Here is an 11,455-nt window from a genome sequence, read left to right as displayed (position 1 = left end):
AGCCCGGCGGCAGGTGAAGCCTCCGCTGGTGCTGGGAGGTTTGGCTGCTTCGAAAGCCTTTTAGGTGCCACTTTGCACCGCCGGGGGATGCAGACTCTGGAAACCCGACAATCCTTCTCTTGCGCCCCCGGACCGGGAAGCATCGACTGCTCCGGCCCCACCTTGGCTTGCGCACCCCGTTCCCCGCCGCTGGGCAGGGCTGGGCACCCAGGTCCCCTGGGCTGGGCTGGCTGCGCGGCTGCCCTGCGCTCCGGCCATCCCTGGATTGGCTGGGGGGGCGCTGCTCTGAGAGGCTGGGCGGGCCGGGGGCTTTTGTGGGGTTGGTGCCTCCTCCTCCCTGCGCAGCCCGGCCCACCTGAGCCGGCGAGTGGCAGCCCCCCCTCCCTTGCCGCAGCCGCGCCCCCCCTCCCACCCCGTCCCGAAGGCATCCCGACCAGGAAAGGCGGTGGAGGCGCCGCATTGTGCCCGGCAGAGCTGTTCTGACGCACCGCCCCCCGAAAGTCCCCGGCCAGCCAGCCAGGCAGCCAAGCAGCCCCGCCCGTCCCCGCCCCTCGCCCCCTCCCCGAGAACCGCAGCGAGCGCGCGCCAGGGAGGGAAAGGAGAGAGGGGAGGGGGGAGGAAAGCGCGGGCACGCGAGCGAGCCAGCGAGCAGCCGGGCGGGGAAGCTGCTAGCCGAGAGAAGCGGAGGGCGCCCGGCGCGGGGACGCGCGCGCGCGGGGGTCTGTGTCTGGCGGGCAGCGGGTGTGTGGCGGAGGCAGAGGAGGAGGAGGAGGAGGAAGAAGAAGAGGAGGAAGAGAAGAGAGTCTGGGCGGAGAGGGACCCTGGAGGGACGGAGGGTCCTTGGGCTCCGCGGCGGCGGCGGCAGCAGCAGCAGCAGAAGCAGCAACGGATCAGGTCGGTCTTTGCAGCCTCTTCTCGCCTTGGCGGCGCACCCCCCCTCCCCGGCCGTCCCGCGCTGGGACGCCAGATGGGGGTCGGAGGGTTGAGTGGGGGCTGGAGGAAGGGGCATCTTCGCGCTCAGCAGTTGCAGCTGGCGGCCAAGCCAAGCGCAGGAGCCCCGCTTCTCAGTTTTGGGGGAGAGATGCCCCGGGAGTGGGGGGGGGGGTCGGCAGCCCTATGGCGCATCTACCAGAAGTGGCCGCTCAGCCCCCACTCCCCCAAGCGAGCAGCAGGTCGGCTGGGCGGGGGGCCGCGTCTTTCGGGAGGGGTCGCTTGCACTCCGGGGACGATGGCTCGGGTGCCCGTGATTCGACGCTGTCACTTGCCCCCCTGGCTCGCCCTGCAAGGGGCTTCTGCCAGCCCCTCCCCTCCCTTCCCTTCCTCCTCCTCCTCCTCCTTTCTGCTGGGGGTGGGTGGGTGGGGGTGGATAGAGTAGGAGTTGACAAAGGGAGAAGTTTGCGGGAGATCGGTCCGGCCCAGGCTGCGGGGTGGAGGTGGGTGAGTGGGTGGGCGAGGGCGGAAAATCCCTCTGGCTGGGGGAAGGGGGAGCCGGGGTTAATGCCAACCAGGGTCGAGCCGCGAGCGGAAAGGGGGGGGGAGTCCGAGACGGGGTCCCAGGGGGAAGTTGGCTTGCAGGAAGGTCCCCCTCCGTGCGGGGTCTTGGCGCAGGAACTTTCTAGCTAACTTTCTTTTGGGTGGGTTTCTTTTCAGCTGAGAAGTGATAAAGCGGCGAACCAAGCGCTTTTTCGGCCAAAAGCTTAACTAGAGCGTGCTTGATTTGTGCTTTCCGCGGGACTTTCTCTCTCTCTCTCTCCCTCTCTCTCTCGCCTCCCCGTCGAACAAAACTTGCATTGTTCGACCCGCTTTTTAAATCGCGATTACCGAAGCGTTTGCAGCCGATGGAGGAGCTTGGCGGTGTCGGCTTCCGAAATATCTTTTTTTTTTCTTTTGAAAGTCCGGCGGAATGCGTTAAAGCTGGATAAGCGCGCCCTGACGAGTTTTCCTCGCGGCTGAGTGGGGAGGGGGACAGACACACACACACCCAGAAACGCTGCCCCAAACGTCCCTGGAAGCCCCCTCGGGGGCGGCTCGCGGGGTCCCCTCCGCGCCCACGAAGCATTGAATGGACACGCGGGGGGTCGGGGCAGGCGGGAGCCTGGCGGACACGTGCCAATCAAGCCCGGGGACTGGCTTCAAAAGCCCCGCGAACTTCCAGTCCTGGGTGTTGTGTGAGCCGAAAGCTGGTCCCGCTTTCGGGTGGGAGGAGAATGCGTGGGCTGCGCGACCTGGAGGGAAGGAGGGAGAGAAAGGGAAGGAGGGACCCTTTTGGCAGGAATGTGTCCCCCTCCCTCCTCCCCCTTCATCCCTGCAGCCTTTGGCCAGGCTGGGTGGGAGGGAATGGGGGGGGGGGGACGCGGTGCTTCTCTTCCGCCCGAAAGTGGGGCCCTTCGGTGCGCCAAAAGACTGTTTGGATTGGCTCGGGAGCCGGGAGGTGGGGGCTGGAAAATTGGCCCCGCTTCAGGGTCACATGTGGCGAGCAAGGGGCACCGAGAGGCCGGTTTCCATGGCGCTCCCTCCCTGCCTGCCTGCCTGCCTCCCTCCCCGATCTTGGCAGGTAGCAGCTTCGCGGCGAGAGCTTTCTTTATATGGCTCTGGTATGTGAGCACCGCTTCCTGAGCCTTGAAATGAAACAGGAGCAGCAGCCGAGCAAAGTGCGTGTGTGTGCGTGTGTGGTGCGCACCCATGCACAACCCCTCCCCTGTCTCCCTCCCTCCCTCCTCGCATGTCACTAAAGAGATGGCCGGGAGAACGAAGCCGCTTCTCCGACGTGGAGTTGGTTTTTTTTTTTTTAAGTCAATATTCAGCCTTGGCTTCGCCAGCCTCAAGTCTGCCCAAAGTAGAGAGAGAGAGCTGGGTTAGGAAAGGGGGCAGCGCCTGTCCTCAGCGAGGCTGAAGATACTGTCGTCATCCGTGGCAAAGTAAGGCAGCCTTCCTGCTCTCCCCTCCCTTCCCCTCCCCGCTTCTCTCGGTACAGCTCGAAAAAGCCCACCGCGGCTGAGCGAGCGAGCGAGCGCACAGCCTCAACAGCAGCAGCGGCAAGCAGCCTTTCTCCCTCTGTCTCCTGCACAAACACAATGATGTCACTTTCCTTTCCTGCTCCTGGGTGGGGAAGGGAGAGGTTGAGCCGCTCGAATTGGCTCTCAGGTCACGCAGAGCATCTCCGCCCGGGCTTCTTAGGACCCCGCTTGGCTTTTCGGGAGGAGAAAAGGCAGCGTGTCTCCTGGCCGGGCCAAAGGGGGCTCAGGTGGGGGTGTGTATGTATGTGTATGTGTGTCTGTAGGGAAGGGTCTTGGGGTGACATGGAATCCTGCTGCCCCATTTTTGGGAACCCAGGACAAAGGGGACACCCCCTCTGGCAACAGTGAAAGCTACTCACTCTTGGGCTTTCATTAAATGGGGACATCAGCCTGGGATTTTAGGTTTATTAAAGCCATGGCAAATCTAGACAGCATGCTAAAAAGCAGAGACATCATCCTGCCAACAAAAGTCCATCTAGTCAAGGTGATGGTTTTCCCAGTTGCCAATGTGTGGCTATGAAAGTTGGACCATAAGGAAGGCTGAGCACCAAAGAATTGAGGCCTTTGAACTCTGGTGCTGGAGAAGACTCCTGCGAGTCCCTAGGAGTGCAAGACGATCAAACCGGTCGGTTCTAGAGGAGGTCAACCCTGCCTGCTCTTTAGAAGGCCAGATCCTTAAGATGAAACCCAAATACTTTGGCCACCTCATGAGAAGGAAGGACTCACTAGAGAAGAGCCTAATGCTGGGAACAATTGAGGGCAAAAGAAGAAGGGGACGGCAGAGAATGAGATGGTTGGATGAGTCGGCGTGAGCTTAAATGAACTCCAGAGGATGGTAGAGGACAGGAAGGCCTGGAGGAACATTGTCCATGGGGTTGCAATGGGTCAGACACCACTTCGCAACTAACAACCACAACACTTTGCGTCTTGGGACAAGTCTTTACATAACTCCCATCTTTACCCTTTGGTCTTGCTCAAAAGGGACCAGATCTCTCTTTGGGGGGGGAGGGGTCAGGAATGATGATTTGCATTCTGGGAGATCCCCAAAAAGTAAGTGAGTGATCTCGGGTCCATAGGAACATTCAGGAGACAAGTAGGACCATAGGAGGCTTTGTACTGCCACAATCTCCTAGAACAGGGATTGGCAACCTTAAACACTCAAACAGCCACAAAGGTCCTAACCGGAAGCCTCCTGTTCAATTCAGAAGCCAGCTGGAAGTCTGCTTCCTCCATCATAGAGTCTCCTCCTAGCGTGGCGCGGTGACTAACCAAAAGCACTATCACCCCGAGTCCTGCGGGAGAGGGTGCGGCTAAGAAATAAATATTTATTATTATTATTATCAATTGTGGAGCCGATCAGCGACAGGGAGCCACAGCATGGGGATGGAAGAGCCACATGCGGCTCCAGAGCCGCAGGTTGCTGACTCCTATCCTAAAACAAACATGGTACCTTCACTTCACCCAGAAGTCCATCAAAACTTGACAGAAGACCGATCTGCAAATGTCAAGTTTTGATGGACTTCTTGGCAAAATGAAGATGCCATGTTTGTTCTAGGCAGTCCAAAGCCTGCTGTCTTTGATCCTACTTGTCTCCTGAATGTTCCTCTGGAACTGAGACCATCCCTCAAGCATGTTCATCCCTGGTGCTCCTCTTTTCAGAGGTTGACTGGGTGTTTGGAGAGGACTTTGTGGAAGGGCTGTCTAGTGTTGGATCATGTCACTTGGTTGCAGAAAATCCTAGGTTGCTTTTTTGGGGGATCTCCATTAAAAGGGGGATGACAGAGAACTTTTTCAGGGATGGTTGCTTGAGACCCCCACTCTTCCCCAGTGCTAGGTGTGGTTCACTACGAGAGAGTGTCTATGGAGCTTCTCAGTCATCCAGGTCATGGTAGTCCCAAAGGTGTTTTTTCAAGAGGCAACTGGACTAGAGCTGAAGAAGCTTCTTGGAAGAGAAGTGAAATGTCTTCAAAGAAAAAAACAAAAAGTCCAGTTGCCTCTTGGGGGAAAAAAATCACATTTGGGACTACGAGGGAGTGTTTTGGTGCATTTATCCATGCCAGAAGCATCTGTGAGCTCCATGTTCATCTCCCTGTACTCTCTTTTCACTCTTTCCTCCTCTTCGGGGCATCTAACATATATTGCAATTTTATTTATTTGTGCATTTACTTACTTTGATGTTAAAAGTAGGTTTCAGCCACCTTGAAAAAAAAATGATTTGTGCAGTAGGAAACATGGTAGAAATTGAGTGGTGACCCATAGAGACTGTAAGTTTTCTTCAACTGGTGTCCTGGAATGTAAAGTAGGTAACAGACTAATAGACGGGGCCTTGGAGGTCTTCTGATCTAACCTCAAGAAATGGTTGTCCAATCTCTTCTAAAAACCTTCCAGTGCTGAAGCGTTCACAACTTCTGGACGCAAATTGTTCTCACTGTCGGGAAATTTCTCCTTAGTTCTAGGTTGCTTCTCTCCTTGATTAGTTTCCATCCATTGCTTCTCATCCTGCCTTCAGGTGCTCTGGAGAATAGCTTGACTCCCTCTTCTTTGTGGCAGCCTTCTTTGTGGTAGGCACCCCCTTTCCCTGAAAATAAGACACACACACACCCAGATAATAAGCCCAATCGGGCTTTTGAGCGCACGTGCTAAAATAAGCCCTCCCCTAAAAATGAGCCCTCCCCTGAAAATATTGCAACACAGCAGCAGCCATGAGGTGACCACGCTCGCTGCCTCCTGCACCTCAAAAGTAATAAGACCTCCCCGAAAAGAAGGCCAAGGGCTTATTTTGGGGGTCAAAAGAAAATAAGACCTTGTCTTATTTTGGGGGAAACACGGTAGATTAAGCATCTCTTAAAAACCATGCATTCATAACCACCGGAACAAGAAGACACCTAGTCTGGGTTGAAGCTGGAGCAGAGAAAAACGAAAGAGGGAGGAGAGGAGGGGGAAGGAAGAAGGGACAAAATGTCAGAGGTGGGGCAGGAACGGAAGGAAGGCGGATCGGAGCTCTCTGTAAAGGCCCACTGACAGCCGTCTCCTTCTCCCATGAATTGCAGGGCCTGGTATCAAAACATTTGGCCCGAAGTAGGCAGGAAGTGTCACTCCAAAGACCTGAACGGGGAGAAGGAGGAAGGAGGAGGAGGAGGGAGTTGGTGTTCCAGAATGGGGCTCCTGTGATGGCTGAGAAAGGAAGGTCAGCCAGTAGAGAGGGAACTGTCACTGCTATTCATCGGGAAAGCTTGTCCAGCTGCCAAACTTGGGAAAGGAAATGGAAGGGAAGGGAAGGTGGAGCCGGGCGAGGCGAGGAGTGAGGCCTGGCATCTTAAATCAGGGGTGTCCAAACTTGGGAACTTTAAGACTTGTGGACTTCAACTCCCATGGTGGCTGGGGAATTCTGGGAGTTGAAGTCCACAAGTCTTAAAGTTCCCAAGTTTGGACACCCCTGTCTTAAATCAACGGGCGGTTTTCCCAACTGAATGTATTCATCTGTAGACACCCCCCCCCCCCCGGAAGTGCCCTTGTGCAAGGTTTTCCTTTAGTTTCCTTTCCCGAGAAAAGGATATTGTATTGAAAACGTTGACTTTATCATGGCCTCTTCCTGCAGGGGAGACAACAGTCTCTTTGAGGAAAGTCCTCTAGATCAGTGATGGCGAACCATTTCGGTATCAAGTGCCAAAAAGGGAGTGCGGGTGGTGGGGCACCGAGTGCCCAAAAGGGAGCACTTCGTGTGCGCTGAGACCAGGAAGAGGAGGAGCTGCCCAGGGGGCATGCGCACACTGGAAAATGAACCTCTGGTTTCCAGCATGCACATGTAAGTCTTCTGGTTACTGCCATGCATGCCCATGCGCCGATCAGCTGGCCGGCATGCATGATCATGCCAGAAAATGGAAGACCAACTCTTCCAGTTTCTGGCACTGCCACACGCACAAAGGCCAGCTCATCGTCATGTGCGCATGCGCGCCAGAAACCCAAAAGAGGAATGGACAATGCCGCGTGTGCCACGCGACATGGCTGCATGTGCCACTTCGGGCACGCGTGCTATAGGGTCGCCATCACGACTCTAGATGCTGGGTTGAGATTCCTTTTTCTGCGGCAGAGCAAAGGGAGGGATCAGAAGAAGGCACTCTTCTGGGGGCCTTTTTTTTTTTTTTTTTTTTTTGGTGCTTGATCTTGCACAGAGCATGTACTTTGCTTTTCCGGCAGCTTTGCCTTGACAAAAGAGAGAGGCAGAGCCTGGCACCTTTTCCTGCTATGTTTCTGAGGCACCTCAATGCCAACCTGCCGAATACGAGCTGGAAAGCGTCTCCGGTTACGGGCTCCGTTTCATCGCACATCTCGGCTTGCCGGGCACAGAACCCGGCATCATCGGGAGGGTGGCCTCATTGGTTGTCCTGGGCTGCACCGAGAGGATAATTGCCAGCTGGGTGTGTTGGCTTTCGTGCAAGCGCTCTGACTGGCACAAAGATGCAGCATTCCTTGCAAAGTAGCTGCAATGTTGCTAGCAGAGATGCTGTCTTTTGTTCGGGCAATTCCGCTCTTCAGCAGAAGGTCTTCATCAAGCGAATCTTCAGTCCTGGTCCTGGGGCTGTAGAACCACTTGCTCCAGGACAGTCTGTTTTGCACCTTAAAGGGAATTCCAGGGAACAAAACTTCCTCACTTGGATTCCCGGGCTGTGGCTCTAGGTATCATTCCATGAAATCAGGGAAATATTAAAATGAATTAAAAGCATTGCATTGATATCGGCACACGAGGTCAGTGGTCACCAATTGGTGGTCCATGGACCACTGGTGGTCGGCGAGAAAGTTTTGGTGGTCCTCAGAAAAAATATTTGCATTTTTAAAAATACTTTATTGAAAAGATAGTGCCGTGTCAGGGTAACAATTACAAACAAAGCAAAGTCAAAGAAAGATCAACAGCAAATCTTAACATACTTAACAAACGAATAACTAACAATAATATATTTACAGTAAGTATAATAATACAACCAAAGGGGAAAAAAAGAGCTTTAACTACATTTCTACTTACATTATCCTATTTACAATTTTTCCATATTATATCCATAATTCTATAGCATCTTTATTTTCCATACTAAGTTATTGGCATTCATCAACTTCCCTCTCATTTCTACCTCTTGTCTCTATCCATTCATAAAATTTATTCTATGTCCTATAATATTTCGAGTCTTCTTTATCTTTCATTTTTAAGGTTAATCTATCCATTTCAGGACAATCCCAAATTTTCCTAACTCTATTGCCATCTGATGGGGTGTTGCATTTTTCCAATATTTAGCATATATGATTCTTGCTGCTGTCAATATATCTAACACTAAGTACATGGTTGCTTTGTCATAACTTTCCGACAGTATACCTAAAAGGCATATTTCTGGTTTGAACTCAATATGTTGCACAGTTATCATTTCTTATTTGCACTTTTTATATTGCACCAAATCAGGAGTCCTCAAACTACGGCCCCTAGGCCAGATACGCGCAATGAATGCTTGTGTTGCTGCAGAGAGTCTCCCCCTTTGGGGTCTTTTTGTGTGGGTCAGAGGGAGGCAGAAATTCTGACTTGGGGTCTGCTTCAGCCTCCTGGTGCGGAGTTTTGGATGAAGGCTGGAGGGAAGTACCACTGGTGGAGAAGAGCCAGAGGGCCTCTTTTCAGTTGGACTGTATCATGACCTGGAACTGGCTGACCATCTCAGCCTGCTGAGCCTCCAGGTGCCGGTACCTGGCCTTGCATTCCTGCAGGTCTTCTTTCTGCTTGGAAAACCTCTGCTCGTAGTCCTCAGTGAGGACTGAGCCTCCTTCTCAGTCAGATCCAATTTGAACTGAGCCAGCTGTTTTGCCAAATCTTTCTCGTGGTGGTTGCTTAGCTCCAACAGCTGCTTCCTGTTGGGGCTCTAAGGAGTGCGGGCGGGGAGACGAGGAATGACTGGGAGGGGAGGGGCAAGGAGAGGCTGGGGAGGTGTTCCTTGAGTGACATCAAGTTGGCCACGCCCAACCAATCACATGACCACTTAGACACACCCACCTAGCCAGGCATTAGGAAGATCATATTAGTGGTCCGCGGGATTTAAAATTATGAATTTAGAGGTCCGTGAGGTCTGAAAGGTTGGTGGCCCCTGCACTTTGGTGAGAAGGGAGGTAGCACAAGGATGGAGGAGCAGCCCCTACCTGACTTCTGTCTTAAGCATCTTGTAATGACCTTTCTTCGGTATTGATTTGGAAGGTGGGCTGATGTGAAGGACCCACCATTCGATCTTGCCTTGAGCACTGAGCTTTAATTGATGCTCACCTTGTGCCCCCCCTGTTCTTAGCCATAAGAGAAGAATGGCTTTACAGCAACTTCCTTCTCACCCTGAATTCCCCCCAGAAGATTTCCTTGAGGCAGCTGCCCAAGGGGTGCTTGCGTTGATGCTGAAATTATAGCATAGTTGGTATCCTGTTGTTGCCAAATGAAATACAGACGACTCCTCGGAACCGCTGCTGGGTTGGGAACCTGGAGAACTTGGTGGGTCAATATCCATCTAAGGCAAGATCTAAATGCTTTTCCGTCAATCCGCCGAATTTGGATGTCTCTGGCTTGACCTTACTTGAATGCTTCATTGCTCCACTGACGAAAGAGCAAAAATGGATCCAGCCATATCACTGTGGATGGAAATGGTGGATTTTCCAAACGCAGATGTGAATTTTCAGTTGTTCCCTAGGTGGATTGCTATGCTTACTGTAGTTTAACAACAACAACAACAACAACAACAAATAGTAGTGTTCTGTGAAGACCAAACTGAATTGAACTTATTTTCCTGGAAGAAATTAAGAAAAGGTCAGAATCATTTGGGTGTTTTAATGCTAAAAATTTAGAATCAATAAAGTGGACAAATAAAATAGACTCTGGGATCTAGAGTGATTAACTTTGCACTCTGCAGGATGAATGGTGTAGAAGTAGAATAGATGGCCTGTCATTTGGTGCGTCATAAGTGGTTTCTTCTCAGCTACAAGAATATCAATTAGCATCTACAGAGGCAATGGCTGCCCTAGTCCTCCTCAGTTGCAGTGCCGTAGAAGTTCTATTTGCCAATAAAAAAGGTAACGGCTGCCCTGAGGATTTCACCACTCTAGTCCTTGCAGACTCTATGGGTCGGTGCTCATCTCTGTTTCAAGGCCACTGAGCCAGCACTGTCTAAAAACATTTCTGCCGTCATGTGACCAATATGACATCACAGACAGCTGTTACCTTCCCACCAAAGTGATAACTATTTATCTAGCCACATTTGCATGCTGTTGAACTAGGTTGGGTTCAGGGGTGGGTTCCTGCCAGTTCTAACCTCTTCTATAGAAGAGGTTCCACAAATCTACAGTGCCGTTTAGAACCGGTTCCAGCTCCCTCCCCCCGCCCGTCCGCACATCATCAAGATGAAGAGCGAGAGGAGGAATTCTGGGAGTTGAAGTCCACAAGTCTTAAAGCTGTCAAGTTTGAACACTCCTGGGTTTTTTTTTTCCCCTAAAGGGTTAGGGGTGCAAGGTTCTTGTAACTTGACAGCTTTAAGACTTGTGTGCTTCAAAGCCAGAGTTTCTGAGCCAACATTTTGGTTGCTAAGCAAGAGCGTTGTTAAGTGAGTTTCACTACATTTTACAAGTTGGCCACGCTCACCCAGTCACATGGCTGGCAAGCCGCTCCCACCTGGTGACATGGCTGACAAGCCACTCCCACTGGTGACATGGCCGGCAAGCCACTCCCACAAAGCAGGCCACACCTACAGAAGAGGTTCTAAACATTTTTGAAATCCATCACTGGTTGGCAGGTGCTAGAGCAAGTAACAGGAGCTCACTCTGTCATGTGGTGTTCGAGTCTCGAACTGGGCTGCTGGCTTTCCAGCTGACAAGCCCAGTGCCTTAACAAACTGAGCAACTGTGCTGCCCTCTGTTATCCTTATTAAAATGCTTGTTTCCTGTTACTTCCTGGTCTTGATGCCTGTGACTGTGAAGGAACGTCATTACCCACAAAAATTCTTCCCTAAAAAGTCCTGATCGGAGTCCAGTTGAGCTAAAACCATTAAACTGGTATGTTAGATAACATGCCAGAGAATGGAATTGTGGAATTTTCTTTAAAGAGCCAAGTCATTCCTCAAATGGTAGCTCTTGTGTAGCGTAGCTGACCTAACTGAGAAAAATGGAAAGGGAAAGATAAATAGGGAAGGGACTTCTTGGCAGTTAGGCAAGAGACCAGAGGTGTAGATTAAACTGGAAGGTCCCAAAAGAAAGCATTTTGGCACTGTTGCCCAGAGAACAAAACAGAGCCCTCACTAAGCATGATTTGTGGCTTAAGAGAAAACATAAACCAGCATCAGCCTTATGTGTCACTTTTGTAAACTCCAGGAAGTGCTATACAGATTTTGCAAAATGGTGCCTTAATTTTGGGACAGGTTTCTAAGAGGCCTACGTCA

The 11,455-nt window shown here is 52.0% G+C and overlaps 1 protein-coding gene across 1 annotated transcript in view; it reads left to right on the top strand.

Annotated features, from left to right (window-relative positions):
- Positions 1-784: 784 nt before the first annotated feature.
- Positions 785-11,455, top strand: part of KLF12 (KLF transcription factor 12) — a 221,737-nt gene continuing 211,066 nt past the window's right edge. Inside the window, exon 1 of the mRNA XM_081949439.1 lies at positions 785-894. The gene's annotated coding sequence lies outside the window, so the exon portion shown is untranslated. The remainder of the gene's footprint in view (positions 895-11,455) is intronic.

The sequence above is a fragment of the Natrix helvetica genome (assembly GCF_964273705.1).
Source record: "Natrix helvetica genome assembly, chromosome: 3".
Classification (NCBI taxonomy): Eukaryota; Metazoa; Chordata; class Lepidosauria; order Squamata; family Natricidae; genus Natrix; species Natrix helvetica.
The sequence above is the reverse complement of the archived record's forward strand: the minus strand, read 5'-3'. Positions and strand labels throughout refer to the sequence as shown.